Here is a 22,464-nt window from a genome sequence, read left to right on the forward strand (position 1 = left end):
CAAGACTTACTGGTTCTTTTAATATTGAAATCCTGTTGCTGCGGGTATTTAAAAAAAATGCCTCTATCAATCCTATAAATGTCTTGCAGCTCACTAATAAAATAGAGTTGATTGTCCTTGTATAAGTCCCTCAGCATCACTACACCCTTTTGACCCCATCTCTTGGCAATAACATCCTGAAAAACAGAGGCAGAGAGGGGTGTGTAGGAATTACATTTAATTTAATACCAAATATACGCCTAACCTGTCACCAAACTTTAAATGCTGCTCTTAGGATCTTACATTTCATGTACTTATAGTAATTAGGCTCAACATTTTTTTAAAAAACAGCCCTTAGCTTTGCTACTCAAACCTAGTTCATATATTGTTGAAGTTTCCACAGGGCCTATTCCCCTAGACTCTCTTGTAATTAATAGCCCTATATGCTGTAACATGCAAGCCCAGTGAAATAATATAAAGTTGGAAACTGACCACCCCCCTGCATTCTGGGGAGAACCATAAATGTAGCTGCTCTTCTTTCCCTGCTATCACTCTACAAGATGTTAAAGCATGTATCTTCCAGTTTAGTCAACCATCTCTTGTTAATTTCAAGAGGAACAGATCTAAAGATTTAAGGCACTTTCAGCAGAACAGTCATTTTTGAAACATCGCATCTCCCCAAGGGCGAGAGATGTGAATGATTAATTCTAGCCAGCTGCCATCTAATACCTCCCAACAATGATACGATGTTCAGTTCTGCCAAATCATCCATGCTTGGAGTGATTTTGATTCCCAAATACACAGCCTCTGACACTACCCAGTAATCACTGAATATGGTTTTCTTGATACATAATACCTGTGTCTTTTCTTCATTGAGCTTCTAGCCTGAATAGTCCTCAAACCGTTTAGCCATTTGTCTGCTTATGGACAGAGATACTGAGGGATCAGCTGATACTACTGCCACATCATCAGCATAAGCCAACACCTTATATTCCACTTGAATCACAACATATGGTTTAATAATATGTGTGTTGTTCTCAAGTAGGCCTATAAAAGGATCACTATAGAAAGTGAATAGCAGAGGGGGAGATGGACAACCCTGTCTTGTACCTCTTGACATGTGAATAATATCTGATTCTACCTCCATTATTCGTAGCCTGGTCATAGGTGCATTATAAAGTGCTTTATTAGCCCTAATAAAACTCCCTCCAAAGCCCTTCCACTCCAAGCCTGACCATAAAACCCCATGAGATGGGATTGAAGGTTTTCTCTGCATAAAGTAAAACCAACCCCATTGATGCACTTGATGTCTTGGCAACATCAAACAAAGATATCACCCGTCTGACATGGTCAAATGTGCCACATCCTGGAATAAAGCCATGTTGTCATAATGAGACAAAGCCTGAGACCACATTCACCAATCAATTTGCCAGGACTTTGGCATAGATTTTACCATCCCGGTTGATCAGGGAAATTTGCCTATAAGAACCAGGATTTAACAGAGATTTACCCTTCTTCTTAAAGATAGCTATATTGGTCATTTGCCATGAAGGAGGGTGTAACCGGGCGTCTATCGCCTCGGGTACTTCTCATCAGCCTGGGCCGACAAACCCATACCCCCGGGGCACTCCCGAGAGGCATGGCGTCGAAGGAGTGACGCCAGACGTAGGACGCGGCCCAGGAGGGCCAGAAATAGACAACGGACACCGGACTACGGTGGCAGAGAAGCAGGAAGCGACCCTGCCATTGAAGACCACCAGGAAGGAAGCATTGCGAGTGCCGGAGGAAGAGGCAAGCCGCGCCGGGAATCCGAGGACGCCAGAAGACGGAGGAGCCCTGCACCAGCCACTGGAACCCTTTGAGGAGCATCCGAGAAACCACGTAGGGGCCCGCCACGTCCCTGGAAGGGCGTGGCAGTCACAGGTACGATCGTACCTTAAGCTTGCCTTTTTGCCTAGCTGGTTACCGGGAAGGGGGGAGTCTACAGGGGCTGAAGGGCAGACAGGGGGAAGGTGCTGCAAGGAAGGGCAGATACTCTGAGCCTTATACGCAATTAATCTCCACTGCGTTAAAAACCCTTCCATCACCCCACCAGCTGTAAAGAACCACTATAAAGAAAGAGAGAGAGTGAATACTCACGGGAAGGTGATTTCACTAAAATATAATATATATCTAACCACAACCCTGCACCCCCCCTCCTCCCACTACCCCTACTAACCACCTTAAGTCTCCATACTTTTACCTCTACACTTACCTCTTGTTTCCTTCTTTTCGTTTCGAGGAATCCGGTCCAACGTCACGGGAGAGGAGAACAGACCCCATTCCACCAGGGGATCGACTGGGTTGAGACCTCCATCAGAAACATCTAAAAAGAAGTAAAAGCCCTGGTGAAATAACCAAGAAAACCCTGCAAAGCAACACAAAGGAACTGGGAAACCCTAACAATAAAGAAATTACACAACCCAGACCCAGTGCCTATAGCATTATTCCAATATCCATCCCATATAGACATAGAACACATCACAGTGGTGTCAGAAGTGGGATATTGGAATAGGCACCCCGGACGAAGAGACAATGGAAGGAACTCCCACCATAGCGGATATGATGCAGCAGTTGGCGGAAGGCCAGAGGCACCTCCAGATAGTGTGGGAAGAGCAACAGAAAGAGGCTAAGGTTGAAAGGGAAACCCTTCTAAGTGCCCTTAAGAGCCAGGCCACTATCATGGCCAACAATCAATTGGTACATGAGAAAGCTCTAAAATCCTTAATGGACACCATTGCGGCCACCCGAGTACACCCAAACGTGCCAAGCTCAGTGCTACAAAGGTACCAGGAAGGCGAAGACCCGGACGCCTTTTTTACAAACTTTGAGCGTGTTGCCACTTCAGCCACTTGGCCTCAAGATAGGTGGGGTCAGTATATTGCCCCTTTATTAACTGGAACCCTCCAAGCAGCCTATCAAGCTGTGAACCCGGGAGGTACTACACCATACCAAGATAATAAAAAGAGTATTCTGGAGAGGGTAGGGTTTGATACAGAACATTATAGGGTTCGGTTTAGGAAAAGCCAGTGGGGACCATCCGAGAGTCCAAGAGCCTTGTACTTCAGGGTAAAAGACCTGGGTCTCAAATGGCTTGGACCCATAGGGACTAATAGAGAAGATATTATTGAGGCCATTCTGCTGGAACCATATCTAGAGGATCTACCTGTCAGCACCCGTAACTGGATCAAACAACATCCTAGTCCCGACCGAATACCACCATTGAGTTGGCCTATGCTTTCCACCGCTCCCTTGAGTTTGAAACACCTCTCCATCGCACGGCCCCTACAACATCACAACAAAACATGGGACCGATACCCCCCTTGGCAAGAAGGCCAGTCGTAGATCCGGTAAAATCCAGGGGGATGGAGAAACCGTTCTTTCAACAACCCCAATGCTATTGTTGCGGGGAGTGGGGCCACATAGCCCGGGCATGTCCTCTTAAAAACGAGAAGACAGAACCTATGGAGATAGGTATTACTAGAGGAAGGGTTTTCTTCACAGGGGTAAAAGATACCCAATATAAGAAAGAGATATTACTCAATGGGAGACTAACCATGGTACTTATTGACTCGGGATGTAGCCAGTCAGTAATCAGGGCTGATAGACAGGCATGCCATTACTCCTGGGATTACCGTTTCAATTTGCTGTATCCATGGAGAAACCCGAGAATACCCCATGACTTGGGCCACCCTGTCTTGGGAGGGGAAAGAAACACCAGTAAGAATGGGGGTAGTAGAACATTTGGTTGAAGAAGCTATAATCGGAACGGATTATAAGGAGTTTGCTGTTCTTTTGGATAGTACAAGGAATCAGGAAGATATTGGTTCCTGGTGGAAGAATGCCCCTTTTCCAGCACACAAATACACCTCAGGCTATCCGGTATAAACCAAGAAGAAAAGAGAAACGGGAAGCCAAGAGACTCTATGGACAGAAGGACACGGCCTATAACCGGGTAATTACACGAGTCCACAACCTCAATAGTCTTCCCCCATTCCGTATGTGTCAAAGGGAAAATCCTAGCCTGCTTAACGCCTGGAGAACTGCCCTACCTCGAACCCCGGAAGATAAGGGTCCTTCTTTCTCAATAATAAAAAATCTACTTTATAGATTTACTAACACTGACAGTCAGGAAAAGAAACAACTACTGGTTCCCGAACCTTATAGACTGCAAGTATTGCATCTGGCCCATAGTCAACCGGGAGGGGGTCATTATGGGAGAGAAAAAACGGAAGAATATCTGTTAAGGAGGTTCTATTGGCCTGGAGTATTTTCCCAGATCAGGAAATTTTTTAAACAGTGTCCTAAATGTCAGCTTATTGATCCTGGGCCCAAGAAGAGAGCCCCCTCACAACCCCTTCCCATTATCGAAATACCTTTTTCCCGGATAGGCATGGACATCATAGGACCTCTTATACCTTCCTCCAAGAGTTATCGATATATATTAGTACTAGTAGACTGCGCCACTCGGTACCCCAAGCCCATCCCGCTCACCAGTATTAACACCAAAAGTGTAGCTAATGCAATGATAGGATTCTTCTCCCGAATAGGCTTTCTTAGAGAGATCCTGACAGATCAAGGAACACAATTCATGTCCAATCTCATGGCTCAGATCTGTCAGCTCCTAGGAATTAAACAACCAAGGACGGCAGTTTATCATCCTCAAACCGATGGTTTGGTGGAGAGATACAACCGCACCCTGAAGACCCTTTTAAAAAAACAGTTTCTGACTCGGGAAAGACTGGGATAGGAGGTTGCCGCTAGTATTATATTCCATTCGGACTCATGAGCAAGCGTCCACAGGACATAGTCCTTTTTAACTAGTGTTCGGAAGGCAACCCAGAACATTATTAGATATGGCTGCGGAATTATGGGAAGAGGAGGAAGGGGGAGAAAAATCTCTTTTAGAATATACTTGCGATCTAAAAACCCGCCTACAATCAGTATGGGAAGATGTAAGGGAAAACATGGAGAAAGCCCAGATTAAACAAAAACAGTATTATGATAGGAATACCCAATTGAGGACCTTAAGTATGGGGGAAAAGGTGTTAGTACTGCTACCCAGTTCCGATAATAAACTATTGGCCAAATGGCAAGGGCCATATGAGGTTATGGGAATAGTGACTCCAGTCACCTATACAATCCAACTGGCGGAAAATCCCAAAAGAACCCAGATATTCCACATAAATCTGTTTAAAAAATGGGAGGAGCCTACAGGTTCTCAGGCAACTGGATGCTTGGTCAATACGGTTAAAGAGTTAGAAATAGGATGGTGTCCTACAGATAGATGTTCCAAACCCGAAGAGCCTCAGAGAAATATGCGCCTCACGTCAAAGCAAGAAAACCAGTTAACCCAATTATTCACCTGTCATAATAGCTTGTTTTCTACGCATCCCGGTAAAACCACCTTGGTGAAGCACCAGATTATAACCCAACCAGGCAAAATAGTCAGGTTACGACCCTATCGTATTCCCGAGGCCCAAAAAATCTTAGTAGAAAAGGAAATAGAAAAAATGTTAGACATGGGTATTATAGAGCCTTCAAAAAGTCCATGGTGTTCTCCGGTGGTGTTAGTTCCCAAACCGGATGGGTCAATACGTTTCTGTATTGACTTCAGGCAGGTCAATGCGGTGTCCCAATTTGACACCTATCCCCTTCCCAGGGTAGACAAACTTATAGAAAGACTCGGGAAAGCCAAGTACATGTCCACCCTTGATTTGACAAAGGGATACTGGCAGATTCTATTATCAGTAGAGGATAAAGTAAAAACAGCCTTCTCTACCTCCTCGGGCTTATATCATTTTAACGTCCTCCCTTTTGGTTTACATGGGGCACCAGCCACATTCCAACATCTTATAGACTCGGTACTACAACCTCACTCCAGATACGCTGCTGCCTATCTGGATGATATTGTTATCTATAGTGAGACCTGGGATGACCACTTACGTCATTTACATAAAATCTTTTCTGTCTTACACCAAGCGGGACTCACAGCCAATCCTTCTAAAAGCCTTTTAGCCTTTCATGAAATCTCTTAATTGGGGTATCACATCGGAGGAGGTATCATCAAACCACAAATGAACAAAGTAGAAGCCATTACTCGCATAAAAGCTCCTACCACAAAAAAGGAGATACATTCTTTTTTAGGCCTAGTTGGTTATTATAGGAGATTTATACCACATTATTCGACCCTAGCAGCGGCCTTGACTGATTTCCTGAAGAAAGGACAGCCCAAAAATATTGTAAGTCTCAACCCTTCCCAAACCCATAGTTCCCAAACGTTACAAAAATGTCTCACTACGCAGCCGATATTGAGCTGCCCAGATTTTTATCTGCCCTTTCACTTACAAACTGATGCCTCAGATGTGGGGCTGGGGGCGGTTCTTTTCCAAAAGGACAATGAGAACACGAGCCACTCCGTGGTCTTCATAAGTCGCAAACTTTTTCCCAGAGAACAGAGATATCCTATAATAGAGAGGGAGCACCTGGCCATCAAATGGGCGATCGACAGCCTGCAGTATTACCCCCTGGGTCGTCCCTTCTTGCTATATACTGACCACGCTCCTCTTACGTGGCTCTCACGTCACAAAGATACCAACGTCTGTATTTTAAGATGATTTATGGAACTTCAACCTTTTTCCTTCCTGGGGAACATATGGGTCAAGCCGACTACTTATCCCGTTATCCGGCCAATCTGGGACTCGAACAGCCCCATTCATGGGAGGGGACATGTAACCGGGCGTCTATCGCCTCGGTTACTTCTCATCAGCCTGGGCCGACAAACCCATACCCCCAGGGCACTCCCGAGAGGCATGGCGTCGACGGAGTGACGTCAGACATAGGATGCGGCCCAGGAGGGCCAGAAATAGATGACGGACACCGGACTACGGTGTCAGAGAAGCAGGAAGCGACCCTGCCTTTGAAGACCGCCAGGAAGGAAGCATCGTGAGTGCCGGAGGAAGAGGCAAGCCGCGCCGGGAATCAGAGGACGCCAGAAGATGGAGGAGCCCTGCACCAGCCGCTGGAACCCTCTGAGGAGCATCCGGGGAACCACGAAGGGGCCCGCCACGTCCCTGGAGGGGCATGGCAGTCACAGGTACGATCGTACCTTAAGCTTGCCTTTTTGCCTAGCTGGTTACCAGGAAGGGGGGAGTCTACAGGGGCTGAAGGGCAGACAGGAGGAAGGTGCTGCAAGGAAGGGCAGATACTCTGAGCCCTATACGCAATTAATCTCCACTGTGTTAAAAACCCTTCCATCACCCACCAGCTGTAAAGAACCACTATAAAGAAAGAGAGAGAGAGTGAATACTCATGGGAAGGTGATTTCACTAAAAGATAATATATCCAACCACAACCTGGCACCCCCTTCCTCCCACTACCCCTGCTAACGACCTTAAGTCTTCATACTTTTACCTCTCCACTTACCTCTTGTTTCCTTCTTTTTGTTTTGGGGAAACCGGTCCAACGTCACGGGAGAGGAGAACAGACCCCATTCCACCAGGGGATCGACTGGGTTGAGACCTCCATCAGAAACACCTAAAAAGAAGTAAAAGCCCTGGTGAAATAACCAAGAAAACCCTGCAAAGTGACACAAAGGAACTGGGAAACCCTAACAATAAAGAAATTACACAACCCAGACCCGGTGCCTATAGCATTATTCCAATATCCATCCCATATAGACATAGAACCCATCACAGAGGGATTGTCCCCTCTTGTGCCCGTAAAAAGACGTGCAGCATATCTTGCCGAAGCTCCCGAAAAAAGACTTTGAAAACTTTGCGGGGCAAATTATCTAGGCCTGTGGCTATGGAGTACATAGCTTCCAAAATCTCTTCAGCAGAGATTGGGGGGCATAAAAAGGCACAATCTTCTTCAGTTATACTGACGCTTTCCAAGGCAGCAAATAAGCCCTCATACCTTTCTTCGGGGGGCTCCAAATCTTTGCTGTAAAGAATTTCATAAAAGTCTAATCTAAAGACTCTCACAATCTCAGATGGTTTTTCACATAACCTACATCCCCTATCTATAATAGCTGATATCCCCCTTTCCAAGTCCTTTTGCCTAATCCTCTTTGCTAATAGCCTCCCACTGTTCTCACCATACTCGTAGAATTCTAATCTGTTGACAACATTTTGCAGCAATCTCCTTGCTAAAATATTGATTAGCTCTGGACTTCAAAATGACTATCTTTTGATATACCCCCAAAATATTGAGGCCTTTAGTCAAAAGCTGTGCCAACTTTTCCTCTGCTAAAGCTACTTCCCTAAACAACTTTCGAATCTCACTTTTGTTTTAGCCGTTGCCGGAATAAGGCATAGCTAAGCATTTCACCCCTGATCCCAGCTTTCAAGGCGTCCCATACCATACCGTCCGAAGCTGACCCTCTATTAATCTCCATGACCTCAGGACACTATTTACTCATGTGGTCTTGAAACAATGTATCTAATAGAAGTTTGTTTTCTGTCAAAGGACCAAGAGCTCAAGGGCTTAAAGGTTTCAGAAACCGGAATCTCAAGGATCAATTGGCTATGGTCAGAAAGAACTCTTGGGTATTTCTCTGTAGAGGCCTGACTAGCCAAAGTCGTAGACACAAAAAAACAGTCAAGTCACACCATTTTCTTTCATGGAGCAGAAAAAAATTGTGAAGCCCGGGTCCAGAGCCTTGCATCTACTCCACACATCTACAAGCATGTGATCTTTTATAAGCCACTGGAGTGCCCTGTAGACAATGGGCTTCCTTCCCATATACCCCGGGGACGATTGGCCATCCAGCACTCCCAGATGGATATTAAAATCCTCACACACAATAAGAGGAAGGGGCCATGAAGCCAATACTGTGTTTAAAAAAAAAAAATACCAGACTCATTCACATTGGAACCATAAACCGAACAAAGGGTAAATTGAGCATTACTGAAGCCACAGTCTAGGATTTCCTGTTTACCAAGCCTACCTGCCAAATAATGGCCAATCGAATATCCTGGCTTATTTGCGAGGATAGCCACCCTTTGAGATGTCAACCCCTGACGTGAGCACTCCAAGAGCACCAAACCAAGTACCTTCAACAGTGCCTGCTGATCCCAAAGAATATGAGTCTCCTGTATACACACTAGATCAGGTTTCATAGCCTTCAGGCCTAATGTCACCGTCCTCTGTTTAGCACTATCATTGAGACCACAAATATTAATTGACCAAATTTGTAGTTTATAGTCAGCCATTTGCTATTTTCTTAATTGCTCCCTTTTCAAGCCTCCCATCATCATATAAATATAGTGCTTTCTCCACTTCCTATGCCTCCATTCACAAAGGGGACTTCTTAATATCCGAGTTTGGCACTCCCCTCTTGTGACTGATTGTGCCTTCTGTGCCAGAAATCAACAAACTTTTCTGACCCCACCCCATCCCGACCCCTCCCTCAGCTTCCTCACCTCTCAAGCTACCCAAACTCCTCCTCTCCCCCAACAACTCCCAGCTCTTCCCCCACCAACACTTGATGGAAGCAGATGGAGCAAGCAGGTCAATTAATGGAGATGTACCCCGCTTCCAACCTACAAAATAGCGAGACCTGTAACAACCCATCGGTGCCTCTACCACCTCTAACACAAAACCCCCATCCAATACACTCTTAACCTCCTCCGCTTAGATTACAAAACAATGAGTACCCCGGTGCCCCAGTGTTCACCCAAGGCCAATCAGCTCACCTACCCATTATTACCAAAAAAATAGTGCCAAAGGGAGATAGAGCCAAGCTTGAATATCCAGCATAGCCTAGCCTGGGCCCAAAGTATCAAGAATCTCCTTGGCTTTAATGTCTGACATAAAGAAATGGGTCCTGTCTTGCGCCACCACCTTGAGCTTTGTCGGGTTCATTAGATAAGTCTGTGCTCCTTTAATCTGAAAGGGCTGAATCAGTTGCCTAAACCACAATCTTATTTCAAAAGTGATGTGATAAAAGTCAGGTCTCACAAAGAATGTAGAACCCTCAAATGATTGTTTTCCATCCGGCCAAGCCAAATGAAAAACTGTCTGACGCGGCAGAAAATTGCCAACAAAGACCAATACCGTCCTTCTGCCATCACTGAGCACTTGACTTGAAGGGAAATCTATTGCTTTGCTGTATCTCTGTCTCCCAGTTCCATTCAAGCAGTTCAAAGAACGCTCCTTCGAAGAGCCTAACTATGTATTTATGCGTATCCTCCCTCATTCAGACCTTCAGGGACACCCAGGATTTTAAGATTGTTCTGCCCAAGCCTATTTTCAAAGTCTTCCAGTTTCCACTAGGTATGCGACACTCGAGCTTCAAGTGAGTCTGTCACCATTTGTTAAGTTGATGACTCAGTTTCTAAAGTTACAGTCCTCACTTCCAGTTCTCCCATCCTCTCTAACAACTCAGAGCAAGTCTTGGACAAAATGCCGGATAGCACCTTGATGTCTTCAATAAGCTGGTTGGGAACTGCAACTATCCTCCTGGATTTCCTTCCAGTGAGTCATAATGCTTTGATAAATTGCCTCAAGAGAAACCAAGTCCGAGGAATTTGGAACTCAGTTTCCATCTTCCAGAGTATCCCCCTCCAGACTAGGTGGCACAGAACAATCCAAAAAAAGTTCACGTCCTTTAGCACTTGCCTTTCCCATCTCCATGCAATAAAGTATTCTTCTTTCTGACAGTACCAGGTACAGCCGATTTTGCCTCTGAGAGTAATATACCACGTCTCCCATCCAGTCTGCCCAAACTACTCATACAGCTTGAGACACACTCCCCAGAACATTTCCTGTGGCGCCTCCCTGTGACCTCCAAATCCTCACCTGTCCAGTCAGATTGGTCAGACAGAGAGAAAAAATGATTCCCTGAATCTGGGTCTATCCATGACCTTGACTGTACATGATCATAAAGTGCTAAGGTTTGTATTGATGTTTTAGAAGTGCACAGTCTATGCTCACAGTATCGATAGAGCTTACTGCAGAAAATGCCTTACCAGTCTTTGTTGCAGGGTTCTGAAGTAGATTTGCCCCGTCTTAACAGTCATTGTTTTGAGCTTCATTCTGGACCGCGCCTCTGCCTTCATCAGCAAGTGTAACCAGCCGTGGGGAGAGTGCTACCGCTCCCCTAACTGACTACTCTGGAGTGCCACCTGGGCACACAGAGGAAGAGGACTAGCCAGGAGGGAAAGCCTCCAGTGCAGGCACAGAGCCAGCGGCTGATGCTGCAGATAGCTTCTCTCCACTGTCAATGAGTGTACACCGCTCCAAACATTCTCTGTGTATCACAGCAGCTGACAGCAGGTGAGTCCCAGGGGCTTGCTTCCACCGCAGTCGCCTTCGTTGTGGGGTTAGATGGGTTCAGCTGGCTGGCATGATGATATACCTAAAAAAGTATGGAATAGAGCCTGTGACCATTTTAGAGATGACGGGCCACAGGAGCTGATCTCCGATACTTGCCTGCCAGTGGATTTTTTTCATCTGGACCCCCTCCATTCGCAGCAGCCTCATTCCTACTTCACTCGCAGAGATAGTGCCACCCTGGGGTTTTGCCCCTTTTACACTTTTGGGAGCCAGTACTGTAGAATACCTGCGTTTCAGAATAACTGGTACCCAAAACCAGTACAGATATTGTCCCAGAAAACTTGGCACTCTGAAGGGATGGCTGCAAAGTGTTTCAAGCATGCCAATGAGCATGGGATTTGCTCCATTTCTTGTAGAAAGATGGGAGCTCCAAAAGACATCAGTTTCAAATAAGGAAAATACAACAGTCCTCACACGCCCACCATTTTGCCCCATTTAGAGATTTCATTTCATATGTATTGATCCCTGCATTGGGAACGAACTGAGAGCCTGGCTGACTCTCAGTTTGAGGCCCTCCTCGACCCGCAGGCTCCTGCGCCTCATCCCTGGTGGCTTAATGGCCATCTGCAAGTAAGTACCTTCTGTCTCTCTTTGTCTCTCTATACTCTTGCTTTTTTATTTCGGTCTTTCCATGGTGCAGGAGGGCCTGCCGTCACTTAGTTTGAAAAATAGATTCACTGTACTCTTGGATCTAGAGGTAAACGATTGACTGCCAGGATGGGTGAACTTGTCCAGTAAGGAGGAAAATGACAAGGTGGTTTCCTTGGGGTCTTCCGCTATAACCTCAGGTCTGGCTGGGCTGGGAAAGGCGTTCCCCCCTGTCTCTGCTAATTTCTTAGAATGTGGCAAGGGATGATGCTAAACTGCAAGATATGCAATGGTTAGGGTTTATCTCAGGCTTTCATTTTATCCTACTCCAAGAGACCTGGTCAGAAGGGGTTGTGGAATGGGATGGATTCTAAAGGTTTGCCGTTTCTGTAGAACGGGTGCACAGTCACCGCTCAAAGGGGGGTCTAGTCACCGTGGTCTGCATCTCCAAGGTTTATAGAGCATATAATGTTAAGTGTAGCCTTCAGCGAATCCTCATTGTCTGGGTGGTGTTTCCAAACAAGTATTGTGCACTCCTGGTAAACTTCTAAAATGCAGTATGGGATTCTGATTTCCAAATTATGGCCCTCTTTTCTGCTCTGCTTACATTGAAGGGAAGGCTGGAGTCCTGCTGTATGGAAATTCATGCTATCACACTGCTGAGAACCCCTTTGAGCAGGATCAAAGTGTGTATGTAGACAAAAAAAACTCAAGCCAGTTCTGGAAGATAGCACATAGGGGTACCCTTGAGACTGGCACATCTGCGGAGCTGGGTGGTAATATTCCCCCTGAGGAGTGAGTGACCCATTTTTGTAGTGTCTTCTTGGGAGTGATCCGGGGTGAGGAAATTAATGATTTGTTTGATTCTACATCAAATCTGTCCATCAGACTTACGCTGTAGGAGGTGGTGGTTGCTCTGCAGGATAGCCTGAGTCACAAAGCGCTTGGTCCTGACGCAATCCCCATGGACCTGTAAAAAGAGCAATTCTCAGTTGTGGGCACCTATAATTCTTAATGTCCTAAATGCAGCAATGAGTGTAGGAATCCCTCCCTCCTGGAAATCTGCTTGTATTGTTCCTGTGTTTAAAAAGGGAAACCGCAGTGATCCTAAGTCCTGTGGCCCGATTTTTATCCTATCAATGAAAATCTTAGGTCATATTGTTTTACGGCGTATTGAGGAATGGGTGAGAGAGCAGGATCTGTTGAGTAAGGTGCAGTATGATTTATGGAAGGGTTGGGCACTCAGGAGCAGTGTTTGAACTTGCCTATGTTGATTGGTAAATACACTCAGGCAAAGGAGGGTACTCTTTATCTGGCCTTCATGGGCCTTAGTATTGCTTTTAAGAAAGAAAATCGTAGCAAACTATGGGGACGTCTAGCCATGACAGGCATGGAGACCCAAATCGTGGAGCTGCTGCGATACTTACACTCTGGAACTAATGCTTCTGTGAGGTATGGGACCAATGGGGAATGCACTGAATCTTTTAATTTTAATAGAAATGTGAGACTGGGGTATATTCTGGCCCCAATGTTTGCCGTTTTATATACAAATGGTTTGGACAACTTTTTTGTTGACAGAAGCAAAGACATCCCGAAAATAAATGGAACGAGTGTGCTGTCCCTGCTTCATGCGGATGACACAGTGCTATTGGCCCGCACTATGACTGGTCTCCGTGTGGTGGTAAAGGCCTATATTGACTTCATGACGTATTCAGATTTAGAGGTCACCATCAGCAAAACGCATTTTATGGTCTGTGGCAAACCGCTGAACAAAGTAGGGGCCCTGGGGAATAACGGCCAAAACATCAACTGTGTGAATGAGTTTCCCTATTTAGATGTGACTTTTGATGATAAAGGGTTGTGGAAGCCCTGCATAGTGAGGCAATGTGCTTGTTTTAATGCTGCTGTAGGGGCTACCTTTGATTTCGTAACTAGAGTGGGAAACAAGCCTACAGCACTTCTGCTTGTGGTATACAGGGGTACATGCCTCCCGATCCTTACTTACCGGCCCCACTCTGGGGTTACTCAGGTAGTATGGCTCCCCAGAAAGAGGAAAATCGCTTCTGAAGAAGGTTACTGGGTGTGGGGCAAACACTTCTGGGTTTTGCCTACGCGAGGAATTAGACTTGAGGTTTGTGGGTGATGGCATTAAGATCGTGCATCTGCTGCTGTGGATCTCCGTATGGTCTAATGATTGTGCCTCCCTAAATAGGAAGGTGATCTGGGATGATCTGGCTTGTGACTGAGGTTTGTATATTCCTTGGATGGCATATATCAAAGAGGTTGCCACGCTTCATGGCAGTCCAGAATTTTTTAACGCCCCACAATTTTAACACGCACACACAAGATGTAGATGAAGAAGTCCTTTTTTAAAATTTTGAGAACTGATAAGGAGGCGAAGGAATTAATTAAAACAACTGTGAGGGATTTTTTAATGCTGAAGTTGCAGACGGGTTCTAAGGTGTACCTTTTGGCAGTACAAAATGTTTGGGAAAGGACACTTATTTCTCGCTTCCGATTAGGTGTGTTCAGATGTAATCTGTGCTTCCTGCTCGGCCAATATGATCCGAAATCTATACAAATTTGCCTGTGTGATGGGGTGTCTTCACAGCCTTTAATTCATTTTACCCTGTTTTCTGTTTTTTTTATACTCCTTTTAGACAAATTTTTTTACTTCCCCTACTGAAGAAAAAGGGTTTTGTGCAATATCGCCCCGCTTACCTGTGGCTACGTATGGTCCCAGATGTGTTAGTGCACCAGGGGGTTGGGTCTTTTTTAAAAGGGGCCATATGTTGGTGGAACAATATAAAGTTTTAAAAATTCATCTAATATTTTAGCTTTTGAGATAAGACTGTAAATGAATTGGGGATGTTAATGACTTTTCTTAAGTTTTTATGTCTGTGATATTGATGTTTTATGTGATTTATGGTTATATTTCATATAACCGAATAAAAATAGAACAAAAGAGGTATTTCAGTCTTTACCTCTGTTTTTACATCCTTTGTATTTTTCTGTCTGTGTCTTGTTTCTCTCTTGCCTCCTCTCACTCCTGCGCTCTCCTCCTGCCACTGCTGCCCCTACGCCCTTCCCACTCCCCTGCGAAGCACTTTTTCCACCTTCCGCATCTCAGCTAACCAGACCCCGCCTCCATCCACTTCTTAACGGCGGCCACAGCACAGCCACGCCACTGGCACATCGAAGGCACACTAAAGGCAAGCCCTTCTTTGCCCGTTCGTGCCTGGACTACGCCCAGCGCCAAGGACCCTGGTTCTGGCCCCATCCTCTGGTTCAATGCCACTACTCTACGCTCCCTCAACCCGGTAAGATCTTCCGCCTGTCACCAAGCCAACTCCAGGAACACCCATGGACCTTTTTCTTGCTGCACCTGCTCGAGCACCCTCCAAGGACCACCCCATGTCCGTGCACCAACCACAGACAACCACCTCAAGTACATACTCCTCAACCCATGATCCCTCATCAATCATGCGGTAGAAGTTTGGGATCTCCCTGACTCAACACCCCCAGACATTGCCTTCCTCACGGAGACCTGGATCACCCCCACTGCTGCCCCACACATCGCCAAGGCCATCCTGGACAACTACAAAATCATCCACACAGGCAGAGCCAACAGGCCCAGAGGAGGCTTTGGAATAATCTACAAGAACAACCTCCGCCTGACTACAAGCATCGAGTTACAGTCTCAGTCAACCCACAAGCACCTACACTTCCAGATCCAGACCAACCCAAACACCTCCCTGCATGGCACCCTCATCTACAGGCCACTCGGACCACGACCCCAGTTCTGCAAAGCCATCGCTGACCTTTTCACCCCCCCCAAGCACTCACCTCCTCCGACTACATCCTACTTGGCAACCTCAATTTCCACCCTGATACCCTTGATAACCCCAATACCGCAAACCTCCTGGATAACTTCACAACTCTCGGCCTCCAACAACTTGTCAACATCCCCGCCCACAGAGCCGGACACATTCTGTAGCCCGTCTTCTCATCAGGGGACAACGTTAACATCTCCCACACGTCTGGAATGACCACAAGTGCATCCACTTACCCACACAGAGAACATCACACACCACCACACCCCCGTGCCCCTGGCAGACGCTGGGGCAAACTCACAGAAGCACAGCTCACCAATGGTCTTAACCACTCCCTCCCACCGAATTGAAAGGATGCTAATGAAGCCACAGGCAACGTACACTGCTGGCTCTCAAACTGCGCCAACAAAGTAGCCCCCTAAAGAAATCAGCAGGGAATCGACAGAGCAAAACGCCCAAGTGGTTTATGCCAGACGTACAGGAATCCAAGCATGCCTGCAGATGACTGGAATGTAAATGGAGGCTTAGCAAACCCACTGAAGACCGCACAGTCTATAAAATAGAAGTCATCACCCACCACCAGAACATCGGATCCGCCAAAAAAGCCACCTTCAAAGCACGCCTCAACACCAGCACTCACAATAGCAGAGAGATCTTTGCCATCGTCAAAAAGTTCATGAACCCCAAGGCAGACACCTCATCCATCCCTCCCTCCCAAGACCGCTGCAATGACCTCGCCACCTTCTTTCACCGTAACATCCAGGACATCTACAAAGGCTCCAGGACTCAAAGCCTGCCAACGTCGCTTACCACCGCTCACAACCACAAACCTTGCACCCCACCAGATACTGAACTCCTGGACCCCCATCACCATAGATGACACCCAATAACTGATCAACTCCATCCACTCAGGAGCACCCTCAGATTCATGCCCTCATCACATCCTCAGCTTGGCGAGTGCCTCCAGAGCACCGGAGTTCTGCAGAACCTTCAACCTCTCCTTCAAGACCACAACATTTCCCCCAGACTGAAAACACCCCAAAATCAGCCCACTGCTTAAGAAGCCCACCGCCAGCCATAGGGAGCTGAAGAACTACAGACCCATCTCTCTGCTCCCTTTCTCAACCAAGGTAACCGAGAACGCCGTCAACCAGCAACTCACTGAGTTCCTTGAGACACACCGCAGCCTGGACCCTTCCCAGTCCGGTTCTAGAAGCAACCACAGCACCAAAACCGCACTCTATGCAGCCACCGATGACATAGACATCATACTGGACCACTGAGGCACTGCCACATTCATCCTCCCCGAGCTCTCTGCTGCATTTGACACTGTCTTCCACCCCACCCTCTGCGACAGACTGCACAACACTGGCATCCGAGACAAAGCTTTGAACTGGTTCAGGTCCTTCCTCATCAGAAGAACACATAGGGTCAGACTACCACCGTTCACCTCAGAACCTAAAGACACTTGCTGCGGAGTTCCCCAAAGATCCTCACTCAGCCTGACGCTTTTCATCGTCTACATGGCCCGCTGGCTAAGATCACCAGACAACAAGAGCTAAATCTAGTTTCCTACGCTGATGACACCCAACTGATCCTCTCCCTGTCTGAGGACTCTTCACAAGCCAAGAGGAATTTCCACAACGGGATGAGAGCAGTCACCACCTGGCTGTAGACCAGCTGCCTCAAGCACAACTCGGAGAAGACAGAGATCAGCTCCACCCCTTCTGCCAGGAACAACTCCTGGTGGACCACCGCTCTGGGTAACACCCCTGCCACCACAGACCTTGCGCACAACCTGGTCATCATTCTGAACTATCCTCTATCGATGACCCGCCAAGTTAATGCCGTCTCCTCATCAAGCTTCCACACCCTCCGTCTCCTGCAGAACAATTTCAAGTGGATTCCCCCCTGACACGGGGAAGACAGCCACCCATGCACTCATCACCAGCAAACTGGACTGTGACACTGCACTATATGCTGGCATTATCAAGAAACTTCAGTAACGACTACAACGAGTTCAGAATGCAGCAGCCAGACTCATCCTGGACATCCCCCGACACATCTGTATCTCCTCCCACCTCAGAGACCTACACTGGCTCCCAGTCAACAAGGGCATCACATATAAACTCCTGATGCACACCTTCAAGGCACTGCACAACATAGGACCAGCATCCTCAACCACCGCCTCACCTTCTATGTACCCAACAGAAGTCTCCGTTCCTCCCAGCTCGCCCTTGCAGCCATCCCCAAGATCTGGAAAAGTACAGCAGGAGGAAGATTCTTCTCCTACCTAGCAGCCCGGACATGGAACACACTTCCCCTCAAGCTCAGGCAGACTGCATCACTGAAGAAGTTCAGGAAAGACCTCAAGACCTGGTTATTTGACTGAGCAGCATGCTTATATTCAGCACCTTGAGACCCTATGGGTGATTAGCCATGCTTTACAAAGCCACTTCCACAATATGCTTACCATCTCCAGGGATTTTAGGGATAACTTGGTCATTGCTGCAAGTATTGCTGTTGGCGACTTCTCTGATAGTTAATGGGAAATTTGCAGTATTCCCTGTATTAAAACTGCATCCCTGCTAGTCATGCCTACTGTTTGTAAAACCCCGCAGCAAAAATAATGAAGAGTGACCTGATTAACGAATATTTGTTTCTTTCTATAACGATACTGAGACATCTGGTATGCCAATTACATGTGGCCTGGGAATTGGGAAACAAATGTTTCACCTATCGGTTTTTGCAAGATTGGCATAGCAGTCTGTAATAGGTGTTACCACCCCAATTGCACCATATTTTTCACCATTTCAATGAGGATTGTAAGTAGGCGATGTAACAAGAAACTCTGAATTCTCATAAAGCACACCATTCTTGTAATTCGGAATTATATGAGCACTCAAAACGAATCCTTAAGTCTTGTGGCCGTGGCCTTGTCTGTTCATCCTTTTCAACCACTGGGGACCTTCTGCTCGCTGGCTTCCTATGTCACTCTCGTGACATTCAAAATTCTAAACTATGAGAATTACGGTAGCCTTTCTAAAGTGTAAACGTAATTATATATTAAAAATTCCAGGTTATTGAAAACACCACGTTATTGAAAACATAATTAAACTTTTCTAAAAACCAAGGGCCAGATGTATAAAGCATTTTTCGAGTCGCAAACGGGCCACAGAATCAGCTCATTTGCGACTTGAAAAATGCTTTTTGGGATGTACAAAGCCCAAACTGCGATTCAGTAACTTGTTACCGAATCGCAGTTTGGGTTTTGCGATTCGGTATTAGGAAGGGGCATGTCAAGGGCATCCCTTCCTACTACCAAATCTAAATGGTATGTATGATTGTTTTGTGACTGCAAATGCTGTCGCAAAACAATCACAGTTAGCACCAGTTTCAAACTGGTGCTAAACCATTCGCAAACAGAAAGAGGTCCCCATGGGATCCCTCCCCCTTTGTGAATGGCAATGAAAATATTTAAGGAAAACGGGCTGCATTTTAAAAAAAAAACTGCTTTATTAAAAAGCAGTCACAGACATGGTGGTCTGCTGTCTCCACCAGGCCACCATCCCTGTGAGGGCGGCCATTCGCAATGGGGTGGCAAATTGAGAATCACAAACAGTGTAAAGTACACTGTTGTACATCCAGTTTTGCGAGTCGCAAATTGCAAGTCGCTCAGGGCCAGATGTAGCAAAATCCGATTTTGCGACTTGCAAATTGCGAGTCTGAGCGACTTGCAATTTGCAAGTCGCAAAATCAGATGCAGAATGGTGTTTCAGACACCTTCTGCGACTCGCTATGGGGTCGCAAAGACCCACCTCATCAATATTCATGAGGTGGGTCGCATTTTTCGACCCCATAGCGAGTCCCTGCACTCACAGGGATGGTGGCCTGCTGTAGTCAGCAGACCTCCATGTCTGTGACTGCTTTTTAAATAAAGCAGTTTTTTTTTTCATTTTGCAGCCCATTTTCCTTAAAGGAAAACGAGTTGCAAAATGAAAAAAATACCGAAACCATTTTTTTCAGAGTAGGCAGTGGTCCATAATATTTTTTTCGACATTCACAAAGGGGAAGGGGTCCCATGGGGACCCCTTCCCTTTTGCGAATGAGTTACCACCAGTGTGACACTGATGGTAACTGCGAGTTGCTTTGCGACCGCATTCGCGGTCACAAAGCAACTCTGAATTGCGATGCGAGTCGCAAATAGGAAGGGAACACCCCTTCCTATTTGCGAGTCACATTCCCAAATTGCGAGTCGTTACCAACTCGCAATTTGGGAATGAGCATCGCGTGAGGCCGTTTGCATGGCGCAAACTGCGTTTTTCGCAGTTTGCGCCATGCAAACGGCTTGCTACATCTGGCCCTAAGACTCACAGTTTGCGAGTCGCAAAACCGCATCTTTGTACATGTGGCCCCAAGAGACACATGTACGGAGCTTTTTTCTTGTCACAGACGGCCCAATTCACAGAATCACGATGTTTGAGACAAGAAAAAAGCATTTTGGTATGTACAAACCCTATTTTGCGATTCAATAATATAGGGCCAGATGTAGGAAGGCTTTTGCGCCTCGCAAACGGCGAAAAATGACGTTTGCGAGGAGCAAAAGCACTTACGCGATGCAGAAACACATTTTACGAGTCGGTACCGACTCACAAAATGTGTTTCCTACTCGAAAATAGGAAGGTGTGTTCCCTTCCTATTTGCGATTCGCACCGCGATGTAGAGTTGATTTGTGACCGCGAAAGCGGTCGCAAATCAACTCACAGTTACCATCCACTTGAAGTGGATGATAACTCATTCGCAAACGGGAAGGGGTCCCCAAGGGGTCCCCGAAAGGTTTCGGTATTTTTTCTTTTTGCAGCTCGTTTTCCTTAAAGGAAAACGGGCTGCAAAGAGAAAAAAAAAAACTGCTTTATTCAGAGAGCAGTCACGGACATGGTGGTCTGCTGTCTCCAGCAGGCCACCATCCCCGTGAGTACCTAGACTCGCTATGGGGTCGCAAACTGCGACCCACCTCATAAATATTTATGAGGTGGGTCTTTGCGACCCCATAGCGAGTCACATAAGGTGTCTGAGACACCTTTCTGCATCGCGAATTGCGAGTTGCAATTTGCGAGTCGCTATGACTCGCAAATTGCAAGTCGCAATTTGTCACTTACCTACATCTGGCCCATAGTTACTGAATCGCAAAATAGGTTTGCGAGTCACAGTTAGGAAGGGGCATTCCCTTCCTAATTGCGACTCGCAAAATTCTGGGTCTTACATCTGGCCCCAAATCCTGCATTTCTGCCTATTAAAAAAAAATAACTTAACCACTAAAGTCCCATTTCTCTCCAGAGTTTAACCCAGAGGTTGCGCCTCACGCAAACAAAAAATAGTTCTGCGCAGCTTCACCGGCTCTCGTAATTTTAATGGGATTTATAATTGCTATTCCTGGCTACATCATAATTAAGTGACCACTCACAATGAGGATCTAAACATATAGATAGAGCCCGCAATACATTACAGCATACACTCTATTTTACCATTGGAAAGTGTGGCACGAATACGAAGTTAAAATCTACATTGATTGCCTCCGCATGGTAAATAGTTTGATCAATTTAAAAAACAAGGTTAGCGCCTTCAGTAATGAGAATTTCTGAAACGCATGCTAGGTTATTCCTCCGTGAAATCGGAGGATAATGAAAGTAAGACTTTTTGTTTAAAGCAAAAATGCGCAGGCTCCTTCCCCAAGGGAAAGCAACTGTGCGTCCAAGGGACTAGGTGACAGAATCTATCATATTTGAAAGCACTGTACTCACTTGATCAAAGAGCCTTAAAAGGATTCAGTAGCACTGAAACTATATGTGTAATGGGATTATGACAGAATTTAGCGTCTGAGCCTTTTATAATTTAGGGCGGCGTCCCTCTTTGAAGCCTACAGTGAGATAGATTACCAATTTTATGTAAGGCACAGTCTTCGCAGAGCATGAAAACGTCTCGATCTATCACAAAGCTATTAGCTTTGTAATATTTGGTAAAATCAGTGCAATTTTTATATGACTTCAGGAGTTTTTCTACTTGAAAATAACACTATTAAATCGTGCTACTTGTAGAGGGATTAAATTGAAGTCATGCCATAGTTTAATTCAAAGCAGAGAACTTAATTTTAGGAAGTATGTTTGAATTGCATTTAACCCTTTCTAAAGTGTTTGTCAAATGGCTGCTGCGAGGAGGGGAGGAGTGGTTTCTGAGGTTGCTTAGGCCATAATATTTTATTAACTTGGAATTTGGCATTTTAACTTGTAATGTATGTGGGAATCTAGGCCTTTAACACAATTGTTGAAACTAATGTGTGTTATCATTCCTCTTACTTAGGCCATGACGGAGAAAATAGAAATGACCCAATATCAAGTTATTTTGAGCGACTATAGTAAGAGAATCAGAATCAGAATCAACTTTATTTGGTTAATAACCAACCATAAAAGCATGAATAAAATACGCTAAAATGCATTAAATCAACCAATTATAACAGCTATTTAAAAGTTCAACGATCTTGATTAATGAAAGTGCATTGGGCTTCTAGATCGCACTGAGGAACGAAGAAACAGGAGTACACAAAGACAAGTCTCGTCATTGGACAGTGCTTGTAAATGATAATAGACCTGTTTGCAGTGTCTTATCTCCATATAAGGGACTACAAACT

This window comes from Pleurodeles waltl, chromosome 12 (assembly GCF_031143425.1).
Source record: "Pleurodeles waltl isolate 20211129_DDA chromosome 12, aPleWal1.hap1.20221129, whole genome shotgun sequence".
Taxonomy (NCBI): Eukaryota; Metazoa; Chordata; class Amphibia; order Caudata; family Salamandridae; genus Pleurodeles; species Pleurodeles waltl.